Source organism: Phalangium opilio, unplaced genomic scaffold (genome assembly GCF_054372755.1).
Source record: "Phalangium opilio isolate 3A_F unplaced genomic scaffold, DU_Popi_V2 ptg000054l_1, whole genome shotgun sequence".
NCBI classification, from domain to species: Eukaryota; Metazoa; Arthropoda; class Arachnida; order Opiliones; family Phalangiidae; genus Phalangium; species Phalangium opilio.
This window is the reverse complement of record NW_028324173.1, coordinates 4,436,203-4,453,089: the sequence shown is the minus strand read 5'-3', so window position 1 is coordinate 4,453,089 and position 16,887 is coordinate 4,436,203. Positions and strand designations below refer to the sequence as shown.

The 16,887-nt window shown below is 47.5% G+C and overlaps 4 non-coding genes across 4 annotated transcripts; all 4 read right to left on the bottom strand.

The window, feature by feature from the left end:
* TRNAD-GUC (transfer RNA aspartic acid (anticodon GUC)) lies at positions 1–73 on the bottom strand. The gene has a single exon. It is a non-coding gene; the product is annotated as a tRNA-Asp (tRNA).
* Positions 74–1,323: 1,250 nt separating this feature from the next.
* Positions 1,324–1,396, bottom strand: TRNAD-GUC (transfer RNA aspartic acid (anticodon GUC)). The gene has a single exon. It is a non-coding gene; the product is annotated as a tRNA-Asp (tRNA).
* Positions 1,397–2,646: 1,250 nt separating this feature from the next.
* TRNAD-GUC (transfer RNA aspartic acid (anticodon GUC)) lies at positions 2,647–2,719 on the bottom strand. The gene has a single exon. It is a non-coding gene; the product is annotated as a tRNA-Asp (tRNA).
* Positions 2,720–15,722: 13,003 nt separating this feature from the next.
* TRNAY-GUA (transfer RNA tyrosine (anticodon GUA)) lies at positions 15,723–15,795 on the bottom strand. Its single transcript has one exon. It is a non-coding gene; the product is annotated as a tRNA-Tyr (tRNA).
* Positions 15,796–16,887: the final 1,092 nt, after the last annotated feature.

Sequence of the window (16,887 nt, the reverse complement as noted above, 5' to 3'; positions counted from 1 at the left end):
CGCTCCCGGATGGGCTCGAACCACCAACCTATTGGTTGACAGCCAAACGCGTTAACCATTGAGCCACGGAAGCTCAGAAATTAAATGGTTGTCACGTATTGTGGAAAAGTTTTGACTTTTTACGCTACATCTGAGACCCCACAACACCTTTCCCGGGTGGGCTCGAACCACCAACCTTTCGATTAACAGCTGAAAGTGCTAACCATTGCGCCACGGAAGCCCAAAAATTAAATGTTCGTCAGGCATTGTGGAAAAACCTTGACTTTTTACTTCACATCTGAGACGTCACAACACCGCTCGCGGATGGGCTCGAACCACCAACCTATTGGTTGACAGCCAAACGCGTTAACCATTGAGCCACGGAAGCTCAGAAATTAAATGGTTGTCACGTATTGTGGAAAGGTTTTGACTTTTTACGCTACATCTGAGACCCCACAACACCTTTCCCGGGTGGGCTCGAACCACCAACCTTTCGATTAACAGCTGAAAGTGCTAACCATTGCGCCATGGAAGCCCAAAAATTAAATGTTCGTCAGGCATTGTGGAAAAACCTTGACTTTTTACGTCTCATCTGAGACGTCACAACACCGCTCCCGGATGGGCTCGAACTACCAACCTAAAGGTTAACAGCCGAACGCGCTAACCATTGAGCCACGGAAGCTCAAAAATTAAACGGTTGTCAGGTATTGTTGAATAGTTATGACTTTTTACGTTACATCTGAGACCCTACAACACCTCTCCTGGGTAGGCTCGAACCACCAACCTTTCGGTTAACAGCCGAACGCGCTAACCATACCGTCACTTAAGCCCAAAAATTAAATGTTCGTCAGGTATTGTGGAAAAACTCTGACATTTTACGTTACATGTGAGACGTCACAACACCGCTCCCGGGAGGGCTCAAACCACCAGTCTTTTGAATAGCAGCTGAACGCGCTAACCATTGCGCCACGGAAGCCCAAAAATTAAATGGTCGTCAGGTATTGTGGAAAAACCTTGACTTTTTACTTCACATCTGAGACGTCACAACACCGCTCGCGGATGGGCTCGAACCACCAACCTATTGGTTGACAGCCAAACGCGTTAACCATTGAACCACGGAAGCTCAGAAATTAAATGGTTGTCACGTATTGTGGAAAAGTTTTGACTTTTTACGCTACATCTGAAACCCCACAACACCTTTCCCGGGTGGGCTCGAACCACCAACCTTTCGATTAACAGCTGAAAGTGCTAACCATTCCGCCACGGAAGCCCAAAAATTAAATGTTCGTCAGGCATTGTGGAAAAACCTTGACTTTTTACGTCTCATCTGAGACGTCACAACACCGCTCCCGGATGGGCTCGAACCACCAACCTATTGGTTGACAGCCAAACGCGTTAACCATTGAGCCACGGAAGCTCAGAAATTAAATGGTTGTCACGTATTGTGGAAAAGTTTTGACTTTTTACGCTACATCTGAGACCCCACAACACCTTTCCCGGGTGGGCTCGAACCACCAACCTTTCGATTAACAGCTGAAAGTGCTAACCATTGCGCCACGGAAGCCCAAAAATTAAATGTTCGTCAGGCATTGTGGAAAAACCTTGACTTTTTACTTCACATCTGAGACGTCACAACACCGCTCGCGGATGGGCTCGAACCACCAACCTATTGGTTGACAGCCAAACGCGTTAACCATTGAGCCACGGAAGCTCAGAAATTAAATGGTTGTCACGTATTGTGGAAAGGTTTTGACTTTTTACGCTACATCTGAGACCCCACAACACCTTTCCCGGGTGGGCTCGAACCACCAACCTTTCGATTAACAGCTGAAAGTGCTAACCATTGCGCCATGGAAGCCCAAAAATTAAATGTTCGTCAGGCATTGTGGAAAAACCTTGACTTTTTACGTCTCATCTGAGACGTCACAACACCGCTCCCGGATGGGCTCGAACTACCAACCTAAAGGTTAACAGCCGAACGCGCTAACCATTGAGCCACGGAAGCTCAAAAATTAAACGTTTGTCAGGTATTGTTGAATAGTTATGACTTTTTACGTTACATCTGAGACCCTACAACACCTCTCCTGGGTAGGCTCGAACCACCAACCTTTCGGTTAACAGCCGAACGCGCTAACCATACCGTCACTTAAGCCCAAAAATTAAATGTTCGTCAGGTATTGTGGAAAAACTCTGACATTTTACGTTACATGTGAGACGTCACAACACCGCTCCCGGGAGGGCTCAAACCACCAGTCTTTTGAATAGCAGCTGAACGCGCTAACCATTGCGCCACGGAAGCCCAAAAATTAAATGGTCGTCAGGTATTGTGGAAAAACCTTGACTTTTTACTTCACATCTGAGACGTCACAACACCGCTCGCGGATGGGCTCGAACCACCAACCTATTGGTTGACAGCCAAACGCGTTAACCATTGAACCACGGAAGCTCAGAAATTAAATGGTTGTCACGTATTGTGGAAAAGTTTTGACTTTTTACGCTACATCTGAAACCCCACAACACCTTTCCCGGGTGGGCTCGAACCACCAACCTTTCGATTAACAGCTGAAAGTGCTAACCATTCCGCCACGGAAGCCCAAAAATTAAATGTTCGTCAGGCATTGTGGAAAAACCTTGACTTTTTACGTCTCATCTGAGACGTCACAACACCGCTCCCGGATGGGCTCGAACCACCAACCTATTGGTTGACAGCCAAACGCGTTAACCATTGAGCCACGGAAGCTCAGAAATTAAATGGTTGTCACGTATTGTGGAAAAGTTTTGACTTTTTACGCTACATCTGAGACCCCACAACACCTTTCCCGGGTGGGCTCGAACCACCAACCTTTCGATTAACAGCTGAAAGTGCTAACCATTGCGCCACGGAAGCCCAAAAATTAAATGTTCGTCAGGCATTGTGGAAAAACCTTGACTTTTTACTTCACATCTGAGACGTCACAACACCGCTCGCGGATGGGCTCGAACCACCAACCTATTGGTTGACAGCCAAACGCGTTAACCATTGAGCCACGGAAGCTCAGAAATTAAATGGTTGTCACGTATTGTGGAAAGGTTTTGACTTTTTACGCTACATCTGAGACCCCACAACACCTTTCCCGGGTGGGCTCGAACCACCAACCTTTCGATTAACAGCTGAAAGTGCTAAACATTGCGCCATGGAAGCCCAAAAATTAAATGTTCGTCAGGCATTGTGGAAAAACCTTGACTTTTTACGTCTCATCTGAGACGTCACAACACCGCTCCCGGATGGGCTCGAACTACCAACCTAAAGGTTAACAGCCGAACGCGCTAACCATTGAGCCACGGAAGCTCAAAAATTAAACGGTTGTCAGGTATTGTTGAATAGTTATGACTTTTTACGTTACATCTGAGACTACAACACCTCTCCTGGGTAGGCTCGAACCACCAACCTTTCGGTTAACAGCCGAACGCGCTAACCATACCGTCACTTAAGCCCAAAAATTAAATGTTCGTCAGGTATTGTGGAAAAACTCTGACATTTTACGTTACATGTGAGACGTCACAACACCGCTCCCGGGAGGGCTCAAACCACCAGTCTTTTGAATAGCAGCTGAACGCGCTAACCATTGCGCCACGGAAGCCCAAAAATTAAATGGTCGTCAGGTATTGTGGAAAAACCTTGACTTTTTACTTCACATCTGAGACGTCACAACACCGCTCGCGGATGGGCTCGAACCACCAACCTATTGGTTGACAGCCAAACGCGTTAACCATTGAACCACGGAAGCTCAGAAATTAAATGGTTGTCACGTATTGTGGAAAAGTTTTGACTTTTTACGCTACATCTGAAACCCCACAACACCTTTCCCGGGTGGGCTCGAACCACCAACCTTTCGATTAACAGCTGAAAGTGCTAACCATTCCGCCACGGAAGCCCGAAAATTAAATGTTCGTCAGGCATTGTGGAAAAACCTTGACTTTTTACGTCTCATCTGAGACGTCACAACACCGCTCCCGGATGGGCTCGAACTACCAACCTATAGGTTAACAGCCGAACGCGCTAACCATTGAGCCACGGAAGCTCAGAAATTAAATGGTTGTCAGGTATTGTTGAATAGTTATGACTTTTTACGTTACATCTGAGACCCTACAACACCTCTCCTGGGTAGGCTCGAACCACCAACCTTTCGGTTAACAGCCGAACGCGCTAACCATACCCTCACTTAAGCCCAAAAATTAAATGTTCGTCAGGTATTGTGGAAAAACTCTGACATTTTACGTTACATGTGAGACGTCACAACACCGCTCCCGGGAGGGCTCAAACCACCAGTCTTTTGAATAGCAGCTGAACGCGCTAACCATTGCGCCACGGAAGCCCAAAAATTAAATGGTCGTCAGGTATTGTGGAAAAACCTTGACTTTTTACTTCACATCTGAGACGTCACAACACCGCTCGCGGATGGGCTCGAACCACCAACCTATTGGTTGACAGCCAAACGCGTTAACCATTGAACCACGGAAGCTCAGAAATTAAATGGTTGTCACGTATTGTGGAAAAGTTTTGACTTTTTACGCTACATCTGAAACCCCACAACACCTTTCCCGGGTGGGCTCGAACCACCAACCTTTCGATTAACAGCTGAAAGTGCTAACCATTCCGCCACGGAAGCCCAAAAATTAAATGTTCGTCAGGCATTGTGGAAAAACCTTGACTTTTTACGTCTCATCTGAGACGTCACAACACCGCTCCCGGATGGGCTCGAACTACCAACCTATAGGTTAACAGCCGAACGCGCTAACCATTGAGCCACGGAAGCTCAGAAATTAAATGGTTGTCAGGTATTGTTGAATAGTTATGACTTTTTACGTTACATCTGAGACCCTACAACACCTCTCCTGGGTAGGCTCGAACCACCAACCTTTCGGTTAACAGCCGAACGCGCTAACCATACCCTCACTTAAGCCCAAAAATTAAATGTTCGTCAGGTATTGTGGAAAAACTCTGACATTTTACGTTACATGTGAGACGTCACAACACCGCTCCCGGGAGGGCTCAAACCACCAGTCTTTTGAATAGCAGCTGAACGCGCTAACCATTGCGCCACGGAAGCCCAAAAATTAAATGGTCGTCAGGTATTGTGGAAAAACCTTGACTTTTTACTTCACATCTGAGACGTCACAACACCGCTCGCGGATGGGCTCGAACCACCAACCTATTGGTTGACAGCCAAACGCGTTAACCATTGAGCCACGGAAGCTCAGAAATTAAATGGTTGTCACGTATTGTGGAAAAGTTTTGACTTTTTACGCTACATCTGAGACCCCACAACACTTTTCCCGGGTGGGCTTGAACCACCAACCTTTTGGTTAACAGCCGAACGAGCTACTCATTGAGCCAAGGAAGCTCAGAAGTTAAATGGTTGTCACGTATTGTGGAAAAGCTTTGACTTTTACGCTACATCTGAGACCCCACCACACCTGTCCCGGGTGGGCTCGAACCACCAACCTTTCGGTTAACAGCCGAACGCGCTAACCATTGAGCCACGGAAGTTCAGAAATTAAATGGTTGTCACGTATTGTGGAAAAGTTTTGACTTTTTACACTACATCTGAGACCCCTCAACACCTCTCCCGGGTGAGCTCGAACCACCAACGTTTCGATTAACAGCTGAACGTGCTAACCATTGCGCCACGGAAGCCCAAAAATTAAGCGTTCGTCAGGTATTGTGGAAAAACTCTGGCATTTTACGTTACATCTGAGACGTCACAACACCGCTCCCGGGAGGGCTCAAACCACCAGTCTTTTGAATAGCAGCTGAACGCGCTACCCATTAGGCCACGGAAGCCCAAAAATTAAATGGTCGTCAGGTATTGTGGAAAAACCTTGACTTTTTACGTCTCATCTGAGACGTCACAACACCGCTCCCGGATGGGCTCGAACCACCAACCTATTGCTTAACAGCCGAACGCGCTAAGCATTGAGCCACGGAAGCTCAGAAATTAAATGGTTGTCAGGTATTGTGGAAAAGTTATGACTTTTTACGTTACATCTGAGACCCTACAACACCTCGCCAGGGTGGGCTCGAACAACCAACCTTTCGGTTAACAGCCGAACGCGCTAACCATTGCGCCACGGAAGCCCAAAAATTAAATGGTCGTCAGGTATTGTGGAAAAACCTTGACTTTTTACTTCACATCTGAGACGTCACAACACCGCTCGCGGATGGGCTCGAACCACCAACCTATTGGTTGACAGCCAAACGCGTTAACCATTGAGCCACGGAAGCTCAGAAATTAAATGGTTGTCACGTATTGTGGAAAAGGTTTGACTTTTTACGCTACATCTGAGGCCCCACAACACCTTTCCCGGGTGGGCTTGAACCACCAACCTTTTGGTTAACAGCCGAACGAGCTACTCATTGAGCCAAGGAAGCTCAGAAGTTAAATGGTTGTCACGTATTGTGGAAAAGTTTTGACTTTTTACGCTACATCTGAGACCCCACAACACCTCTCCCGGGTGAGCTCGAACCACCAACGTTTCGATTAACAGCTGAACGTGCTAACCATTGCGCCACGGAAGCCCAAAAATTAAGCGTTCGTCAGGTATTGTGGAAAAACTCTGGCATTTTACGTTACATCTGAGACGTCACAACACCGCTCCCGGGAGGGCTCAAACCACCAGTCTTTTGAATAGCAGCTGAACGCGCTACCCATTGCGCCACGGAAGCCCAAAAATTAAATGGTCGTCAGGTATTGTGGAAAAACCTTGACTTTTTACGTCTCATCTGAGACGTCACAACACCGCTCCCGGATGGGCTCGAACCACCAACCTATTGCTTAACAGCCGAACGCGCTAACCATTGAGCCACGGAAGCTCAGAAATTAAATGGTTGTCAGGTATTGTGGAAAAGTTATGACTTTTTACGTTACATCTGAGACCCTACAACACCTCGCCAGGGTGGGCTCGAACAACCAACCTTTCGGTTAACAGCCGAACGCGCTAACCATTGCGCCACGGAAGCCCAAAAATTAAATGGTCGTCAGGTATTGTGGAAAAACCTTGACTTTTTACGTCTCATCTGAGACGTCACAACACCGCCCCCGGATGGGCTCGAACCACCAACCTATTGCTTAACAGCCGAACGCGCTAACCATTGAGCCACGGAAGCTCAGAAATTAAATGGTTGTCAGGTATTGTGGAAAAGTTATGACTTTTTACGTTACATCTGAGACCCTACAACACCTCGCCAGGGTGGGCTCGAACAACCTACCTTTCGGTTAACAGCCGAACGCGCTAACCATTGCGCCACGGAAGCCCAAAAATTAAATGGTCGTCAGGTATTGTGGAAAAACCTTGACTTTTTACTTCACATCTGAGACGTCACAACACCGCTCGCGGATGGGCTCGAACCACCAACCTATTGGTTGACAGCCAAACGCGTTAACCATTGAGCCACGGAAGCTCAGAAATAAAATGGTTGTCACGTATTGTGGAAAAGTTTTGACTTTTTACGCTACATCTGAGGCCCCACAACACCTTTCCCGGGTGGGCTTGAACCACCAACCTTTTGGTTAACAGCCGAACGAGCTACTCATTGAGCCAAGGAAGCTCAGAAGTTAAATGGTTGTCACGTATTGTGGAAAAGCTTTGACTTTTACGCTACATCTGAGACCCCACCACACCTCTCCCGGGTGGGCTCGAACCACCAACCTTTCGGTTAACAGCCGAACGCGCTAACCATTGAGCCACGGAAGTTCAGAAATTAAATGGTTGTCACGTATTGTGGAAAAGTTTTGACTTTTTACGCTACATCTGAGACCCCACAAAATCCTCTCCCGGGTGAGCTCGAACCACCAACGTTTCGATTAACAGCTGAACGTGCTAACCATTGCGCCACGGAAGCCCAAAAATTAAGCGTTCGTCAGGTATTGTGGAAAAACTCTGGCATTTTACGTTACATCTGAGACGTCACAACACCGCTCCCGGGAGGGCTCAAACCACCAGTCTTTTGAATAGCAGCTGAACGCGCTACCCATTGCGCCACGGAAGCCCAAAAATTAAATGGTCGTCAGGTATTGTGGAAAAACCTTGACTTTTTACGTCTCATCTGAGACGTCACAACACCGCTCCCGGATGGGCTCGAACCACCAACCTATTGCTTAACAGCAAACGCGCTAACCATTGAGCCACGGAAGCTCAGAAATTAAATGGTTGTCAGGTATTGTGGAAAAGTTATGACTTTTTACGTTACATCTGAGACCCTACAACACCTCGCCAGGGTGGGCTCGAACAACCAACCTTTCGGTTAACAGCCGAACGCGCTAACCATTGCGCCACGGAAGCCCAAAAATTAAATGGTCGTCAGGTATTGTGGAAAAGTTATGACTTTTTACGTTACATCTGAGACCCTACAACACCTCGCCAGGGTGGGCTCGAACAACCAACCTTTCGGTTAACAGCCGAACGCGCTAACCATTGCGCCACGGAAGCCCAAAAATTAAATGGTCGTCAGGTATTGTGGAAAAACCTTGACTTTTTACGTCTCATCTGAGACGTCACAACACCGCTCCCGGATGGGCTCGAACCACCAACCTATTGCTTAACAGCCGAACGCGCTAACCATTGAGCCACGGAAGCTCAGAAATTAAATGGTTGTCAGGTATTGTGGAAAAGTTATGACTTTTTACGTTACATCTGAGACCCTACAACACCTCGCCAGGGTGGGCTCGAACAACCAACCTTTCGGTTAACAGCCGAACGCGCTAACCATTGCGCCACGGAAGCCCAAAAATTAAATGGTCGTCAGGTATTGTGGAAAAACCTTGACTTTTTACTTCACATCTGAGACGTCACAACACCGCTCGCGGATGGGCTCGAACCACCAACCTATTGGTTGACAGCCAAACGCGTTAACCATTGAGCCACGGAAGCTCAGAAATAAAATGGTTGTCACGTATTGTGGAAAAGTTTTGACTTTTTACGCTACATCTGAGGCCCCACAACACCTTTCCCGGGTGGGCTTGAACCACCAACCTTTTGGTTAACAGCCGAACGAGCTACTCATTGAGCCAAGGAAGCTCAGAAGTTAAATGGTTGTCACGTATTGTGGAAAAGCTTTGACTTTTACGCTACATCTGAGACCCCACCACACCTCTCCCGGGTGGGCTCGAACCACCAACCTTTCGGTTAACAGCCGAACGCGCTAACCATTGAGCCACGGAAGTTCAGAAATTAAATGGTTGTCACGTATTGTGGAAAAGTTTTGACTTTTTACGCTACATCTGAGACCCCACAAAATCCTCTCCCGGGTGAGCTCGAACCACCAACGTTTCGATTAACAGCTGAACGTGCTAACCATTGCGCCACGGAAGCCCAAAAATTAAGCGTTCGTCAGGTATTGTGGAAAAACTCTGGCATTTTACGTTACATCTGAGACGTCACAACACCGCTCCCGGGAGGGCTCAAACCACCAGTCTTTTGAATAGCAGCTGAACGCGCTACCCATTGCGCCACGGAAGCCCAAAAATTAAATGGTCGTCAGGTATTGTGGAAAAACCTTGACTTTTTACGTCTCATCTGAGACGTCACAACACCGCTCCCGGATGGGCTCGAACCACCAACCTATTGCTTAACAGCAAACGCGCTAACCATTGAGCCACGGAAGCTCAGAAATTAAATGGTTGTCAGGTATTGTGGAAAAGTTATGACTTTTTACGTTACATCTGAGACCCTACAACACCTCGCCAGGGTGGGCTCGAACAACCAACCTTTCGGTTAACAGCCGAACGCGCTAACCATTGCGCCACGGAAGCCCAAAAATTAAATGGTCGTCAGGTATTGTGGAAAAGTTATGACTTTTTACGTTACATCTGAGACCCTACAACACCTCGCCAGGGTGGGCTCGAACAACCAACCTTTCGGTTAACAGCCGAACGCGCTAACCATTGCGCCACGGAAGCCCAAAAATTAAATGGTCGTCAGGTATTGTGGAAAAACCTTGACTTTTTACGTCTCATCTGAGACGTCACAACACCGCTCCCGGATGGGCTCGAACCACCAACCTATTGCTTAACAGCCGAACGCGCTAACCATTGAGCCACGGAAGCTCAGAAATTAAATGGTTGTCAGGTATTGTGGAAAAGTTATGACTTTTTACGTTACATCTGAGACCCTACAACACCTCGCCAGGGTGGGCTCGAACAACCAACCTTTCGGTTAACAGCCGAACGCGCTAACCATTGCGCCACGGAAGCCCAAAAATTAAATGGTCGTCAGGTATTGTGGAAAAACCTTGACTTTTTACTTCACATCTGAGACGTCACAACACCGCTCGCGGATGGGCTCGAACCACCAACCTATTGGTTGACAGCCAAACGCGTTAACCATTGAGCCACGGAAGCTCAGAAATAAAATGGTTGTCACGTATTGTGGAAAAGTTTTGACTTTTTACGCTACATCTGAGGCCCCACAACACCTTTCCCGGGTGGGCTTGAACCACCAACCTTTTGGTTAACAGCCGAACGAGCTACTCATTGAGCCAAGGAAGCTCAGAAGTTAAATGGTTGTCACGTATTGTGGAAAAGCTTTGACTTTTACGCTACATCTGAGACCCCACCACACCTCTCCCGGGTGGGCTCGAACCACCAACCTTTCGGTTAACAGCCGAACGCGCTAACCATTGAGCCACGGAAGTTCAGAAATTAAATGGTTGTCACGTATTGTGGAAAAGTTTTGACTTTTTACGCTACATCTGAGACCCCACAAAATCCTCTCCCGGGTGAGCTCGAACCACCAACGTTTCGATTAACAGCTGAACGTGCTAACCATTGCGCCACGGAAGCCCAAAAATTAAGCGTTCGTCAGGTATTGTGGAAAAACTCTGGCATTTTACGTTACATCTGAGACGTCACAACACCGCTCCCGGGAGGGCTCAAACCACCAGTCTTTTGAATAGCAGCTGAACGCGCTACCCATTGCGCCACGGAAGCCCAAAAATTAAATGGTCGTCAGGTATTGTGGAAAAACCTTGACTTTTTACGTCTCATCTGAGACGTCACAACACCGCTCCCGGATGGGCTCGAACCACCAACCTATTGCTTAACAGCCGAACGCGCTAACCATTGAGCCACGGAAGCTCAGAAATTAAATGGTTGTCAGGTATTGTGGAAAAGTTATGACTTTTTACGTTACATCTGAGACCCTACAACACATCGCCAGGGTGGGCTCGAACAACCAACCTTTCGGTTAACAGCCGAACGCGCTAACCATTGCGCCACGGAAGCCCAAAAACTAAATGGTCGTCAGGTATTGTGGAAAAACCTTGACTTTTTACGTCTCATCTGAGACGTCACAACACCGCTCCCGGATGGGCTCGAACCATCAACCTATTGCTTAACAGCCGAACGCGCTAACCATTGAGCCACGGAAGCTCAGAAATTAAATGGTTGTCAGGTATTGTGGAAAAGTTATGACTTTTTACGTTACATCTGAGACCCTACAACACCTCGCCAGGGCGGGCTCGAACAACCAACCTTTCAATTAACAGCCGAACGCGCTAACCATTGCGCCACGGAAGCCCAAAAATTAAATGGTCGTCAGGTATTGTGGAAAAACCTTGACTTTTTACTTCACATCTGAGACGTCACAACACCGCTCGCGGATGGGCTCGAACCACCAACCTATTGGTTGACAGCCAAACGCGTTAACCATTGAGCCACGGAAGCTCAGAAATTAAATGGTTGTCACGTATTGTGGAAAAGTTTTGACTTTTTACGCTACATCTGAGACCCCACAACACCTTTCCCGGGTGGGCTCGAACCACCAACCTTTCGATTAACAGCTGAAAGTGCTAACCATTCCGCCACGGAAGCCCAAAAATTAAATGTTCGTCAGGCATTGTGGAAAAACCTTGACTTTTTACGTCTCATCTGAGACGTCACAACACCGCTCCCGGATGGGCTCGAACTACCAACCTATAGGTTAACAGCCGAACGCGCTAACCATTGAGCCACGGAAGCTCAGAAATTAAATGGTTGTCAGGTATTGTTGAAAAGTTATGACTTTTTACGTTACATCTGAGACCCTACAACACCTCTTCTGGGGAGGCTCGAACCACCAACCTTTCGGTTAACAGCCGAACGCGCTAACCATACCGTCACTTAAGCCCAAAAATTAAATGTTCGTCAGGTATTGTGGAAAAACTCTGACATTTTACGTTACATGTGAGACGTCACAACACCGCTCCCGGGAGGGCTCAAACCACCAGTCTTTTGAATAGCAGCTGAACGCGCTAACCATTGCGCCACGGAAGCCCAAAAATGAAATGGTCGTCAGGTATTGTGGAAAAACCTTGACTTTTTACTTCACATCTGAGACGTCACAACACCGCTCGCGGATGGGCTCGAACCACCAACCTATTGGTTGACAGCCAAACGCGTTAACCATTGAGCCACGGAAGCTCAGAAATTAAATGGTTGTCACGTATTGTGGAAAAGTTTTGACTTTTTACGCTACATCTGAGACCCCACAACACCTTTCCCGGGTGGGCTCGAACCACCAACCTTTCGATTAACAGCTGAAAGTGCTAACCATTCCGCCACGGAAGCCCAAAAATTAAATGTTCGTCAGGCATTGTGGAAAAACTCTCACATTTTACGTTAAATCTGAGACGTCACAACACCGCTCCCGGGAGGTCTCAAACCACCAGTCTTTTGAATAGCAGCTGAACGCGCTAACCATTGCGCCACGGAAGCCCAAAAATTAAATGGTCGTCTGGTATTGAGGAAAAACCTTGACTTTTTACTTCACATCTGAGACGTCTCAACACCGCTCCCGGATGGGCTCGAACCACCAACCTATTCGTTAACAGACGAACGCGCTAACCATTGAGCCACGGAAGCTCAGAAATTAAATGGTTGTCAGGTATTGTGGAAAAACTATGACTTTTTACGTTACATCTGAGACCCTACAACACCTCTCCAGGGTGGGCTCGAACCACCAACCTTTTGGTTAACAGCCGAACGAGCTACTCATTGAGCCAAGGAAGCTCAGAAGTTAAATGGTTGTCACGTATTGTGGAAAAGCTTTGACTTTTACGCTACATCTGAGACCCCACCACACCTCTCCCGGGTGGGCTCGAACCACCAACCTTTCGGTTAACAGCCGAACGCGCTAACCATTGAGCCACGGAAGTTCAGAAATTAAATGGTTGTCACGTATTGTGGAAAAGTTTTGACTTTTTACGCTACATCTGAGACCCCACAACACCTCTCCCGGGTGAGCTCGAACCACCAACGTTTCGATTAACAGCTGAACGTGCTAACCATTGCGCAACGGAAGCCCAAAAATTAAGCGTTCGTCAGGTATTGTGGAAAAACTCTGGCATTTTACGTTACATCTGAGACGTCACAACACCGCTCCCGGGAGGGCTCAAACCACCAGTCTTTTGAATAGCAGCTGAACGCGCTACCCATTGCGCCACGGAAGCCCAAAAATTAAATGGTCGTCAGGTATTGTGGAAAAACCTTGACTTTTTACGTCTCATCTGAGACGTCACAACACCGCTCCCGGATGGGCTCGAACCACCAACCTATTGCTTAACAGCCGAACGCGCTAACCATTGAGCCACGGAAGCTCAGAAATTAAATGGTTGTCAGGTATTGTGGAAAAGTTGTGACTTTTTACGTTACATCTGAGACCCTACAACACCTCGCCAGGGTGGGCTCGAACAACCAACCTTTCGATTAACAGCTGAAAGTGCTAACCATTCCGCCACGGAAGCCCAAAAATTAAATGTTCGTCAGGCATTGTGGAAAAACCTTGACTTTTTACGTCTCATCTGAGACGTCACAACACCGCTCCCGGATGGGCTCGAACTACCAACCTATAGGTTAACAGCCGAACGCGCTAACCATTGAGCCACGGAAGCTCAGAAATTAAATGGTTGTCAGGTATTGTTGAAAAGTTATGACTTTTTACGTTACATCTGAGACCCTACAACACCTCTTCTGGGGAGGCTCGAACCACCAACCTTTCGGTTAACAGCCGAACGCGCTAACCATACCGTCACTTAAGCCCAAAAATTAAATGTTCGTCAGGTATTGTGGAAAAACTCTGACATTTTACGTTACATGTGAGACCCTACAACACCTCGCCAGGGTGGGCTCGAACAACCAACCTTTCGGTTAACAGCCGAACGCGCTAACCATTGCGCCACGGAAGCCCAAAAATTAAATGGTCGTCAGGTATTGTGGAAAAACCTTGACTTTTTACTTCACATCTGAGACGTCACAACACCGCTCGCGGATGGGCTCGAACCACCAACCTATTGGTCGACAGCCAAACGCGTTAACCATTGAGCCACGGAAGCTCAGAAATTAAATGGTTGTCACGTATTGTGGAAAAGTTTTGACTTTTTACGCTACATCTGAGACCCCACAACACCTTTCCCGGGTGGGCTCGAACCACCAACCTTTCGATTAACAGCTGAAAGTGCTAACCATTCCGCCACGGAAGCCCAAAAATTAAATGTTCGTCAGGCATTGTGGAAAAACTCTCACATTTAACGTTAAATCTGAGACGTCACAACACCGCTCCCGGGAGGTCTCAAACCACCAGTCTTTTGAATAGCAGCTGAACGCGCTAACCATTGCGCCACGGAAGCCCAAAAATTAAATGGTCGTCTGGTATTGTGGAAAAACCTTGACTTTTTACTTCACATCTGAGACGTCTCAACACCGCTCCCGGATGGGCTCGAACCACCAACCTATTCGTTAACAGACGAACGCGCTAACCATTGCGCCACGGAAGCTCAGAAATTAAATGGTTGTCAGGTATTGTGGAAAAACTATGACTTTTTACGTTACATCTGAGACCCTACAACACCTCTCCAGGGTGGGCTCGAACCACCAACCTTTTGGTTAACAGCCGAACGAGCTACTCATTGAGCCAAGGAAGCTCAGAAGTTAAATGGTTGTCACGTATTGTGGAAAAGCTTTGACTTTTACGCTACATCTGAGACCCCACCACACCTCTCCCGGGTGGGCTCGAACCACCAACCTTTCGGTTAACAGCCGAACGCGCTAACCATTGAGCCACGGAAGTTCAGAAATTTAATGGTTGTCACGTATTGTGGAAAAGTTTTGACTTTTTACGCTACATCTGAGACCCCACAACACCTCTCCCGGGTGAGCTCGAACCACCAACGTTTCGATTAACAGCTGAACGTGCTAACCATTGCGCCACGGAAGCCCAAAAATTAAGCGTTCGTCAGGTATTGTGGAAAAACTCTGACATTTTACGTTATATCTGAGACGTCACAACACCGCTCCCGGGAGGGCTCAAACCACCAGTCTTTTGAATAGCAGCTGAACGCGCTACCCATTGCGCCACGGAAGCCCAAAAATTAAATGGTCGTCAGGTATTGTGGAAAAACCTTGACTTTTTACGTCTCATCTGAGACGTCACATCTCCGCTCCCGGATGGGCTCGAACCACCAACCTATTGCTTAACAGCCGAACGCGCTAACCATTGAGCCACGGAAGCTCAGAAGTTAAATGGTTGTCAGGTATTGTGGAAAAGTTATGACTTTTTACGTTACATCTGAGACCCTACAAAACCTCTCCAGGGTGGGCTCGAACAACCAACCTTTCGGTTAACAGCCGAACGCGCTAACCATTGCGCCACGGAAGCCCAAAAATTAAATGGTCGTCAGGTATTGTGGAAAAACCTTGACTTTTTACGTCTCATCTGAGACGTCACAACACCGCTCCCGGATGGGCTCGAACCACCAACCTATTGGTTTACAGCCGAACGCGCTAACCATTGAGCCACGGAAGCTCAGAAATTAAATGGTTGTCAGGTATTGTGGAAAAGTTATGACTTTTTACGTTACATCTGAGACCCTACAACACCTCTCCAGGGTGGGCTCGAACAACCAACCTTTCGGTTAACAGCCGAACGCGCTAACCATTGCGCCACGGAAGCCCAAAAATTAAATGGTCGTCAGGTATTGTGGAAAAACTTTGGCTTTCTACATTACATTTGAGACCCCACAACACCGCTCCCGGGTGGGCTCGAACCACCAACCTATTGGTTAACCGCCGAACGCGCTAACCATTGAGCCACGGAAGCTCAGAAATTAAATGGTTGTCACGAATTGTGGAAAATTTTTGACTTTTTACGCTACATCTGAGACCCCACAACACCTCTCCCGGGTGGGCTCGAACCACCAACCTTTCGATTAACAGCTCAACGCGCTTACCATTGCGCCACGGAAGCCCAAAAAATTAAGCGTTCGTCAGGTATTGTGGAAAAACCTTGACTTTTTACGTCTCATCTGAGACGTCACAACACCGCTCCCGGATGGGCTCGAACCACCAACCTATTGCTTAACAGCCGAACGCGCTAACCATTGAGCCACGGAAGCTCAGATATTAAATGGTTGTCAGGTATTGTGGAAAAGTTATGACTTTTTACGTTACATCTGAGACCCTACAAAACCTCTCCAGGGTGGGCTCGAACAACCAACCTTTCGGTTAACAGCCGAACGCGCTAACCATTGCGGCACGGAAGCCCAAAAATTAAATGGTCGTCAGGTATTGTGGAAAAACCTTGACTTTTTACGTCTCATCTGAGACGTCACAACACCGCTCCCGGATGGGCTCGAACCACCAACCTATTGGTTAACAGCCGAACGCGATAACCATTGAGCCACGGAAGCTCAGAAATTAAATGGTTGTCAGGTATTGTGGAAAAGTTATGACTTTTTACGTTACATCTGAGACCCTACAACACCTCTCCAGGGTGGGTTCGAACAACCAACCTTTCGGTTAACAGCCGAACGCGCTAACCATTGCGCCACGGAAGCCCAAAAATTAAATGGTCGTCAGGTATTGTGGAAAAACTTTGGCTTTCTACATTACATTTGAG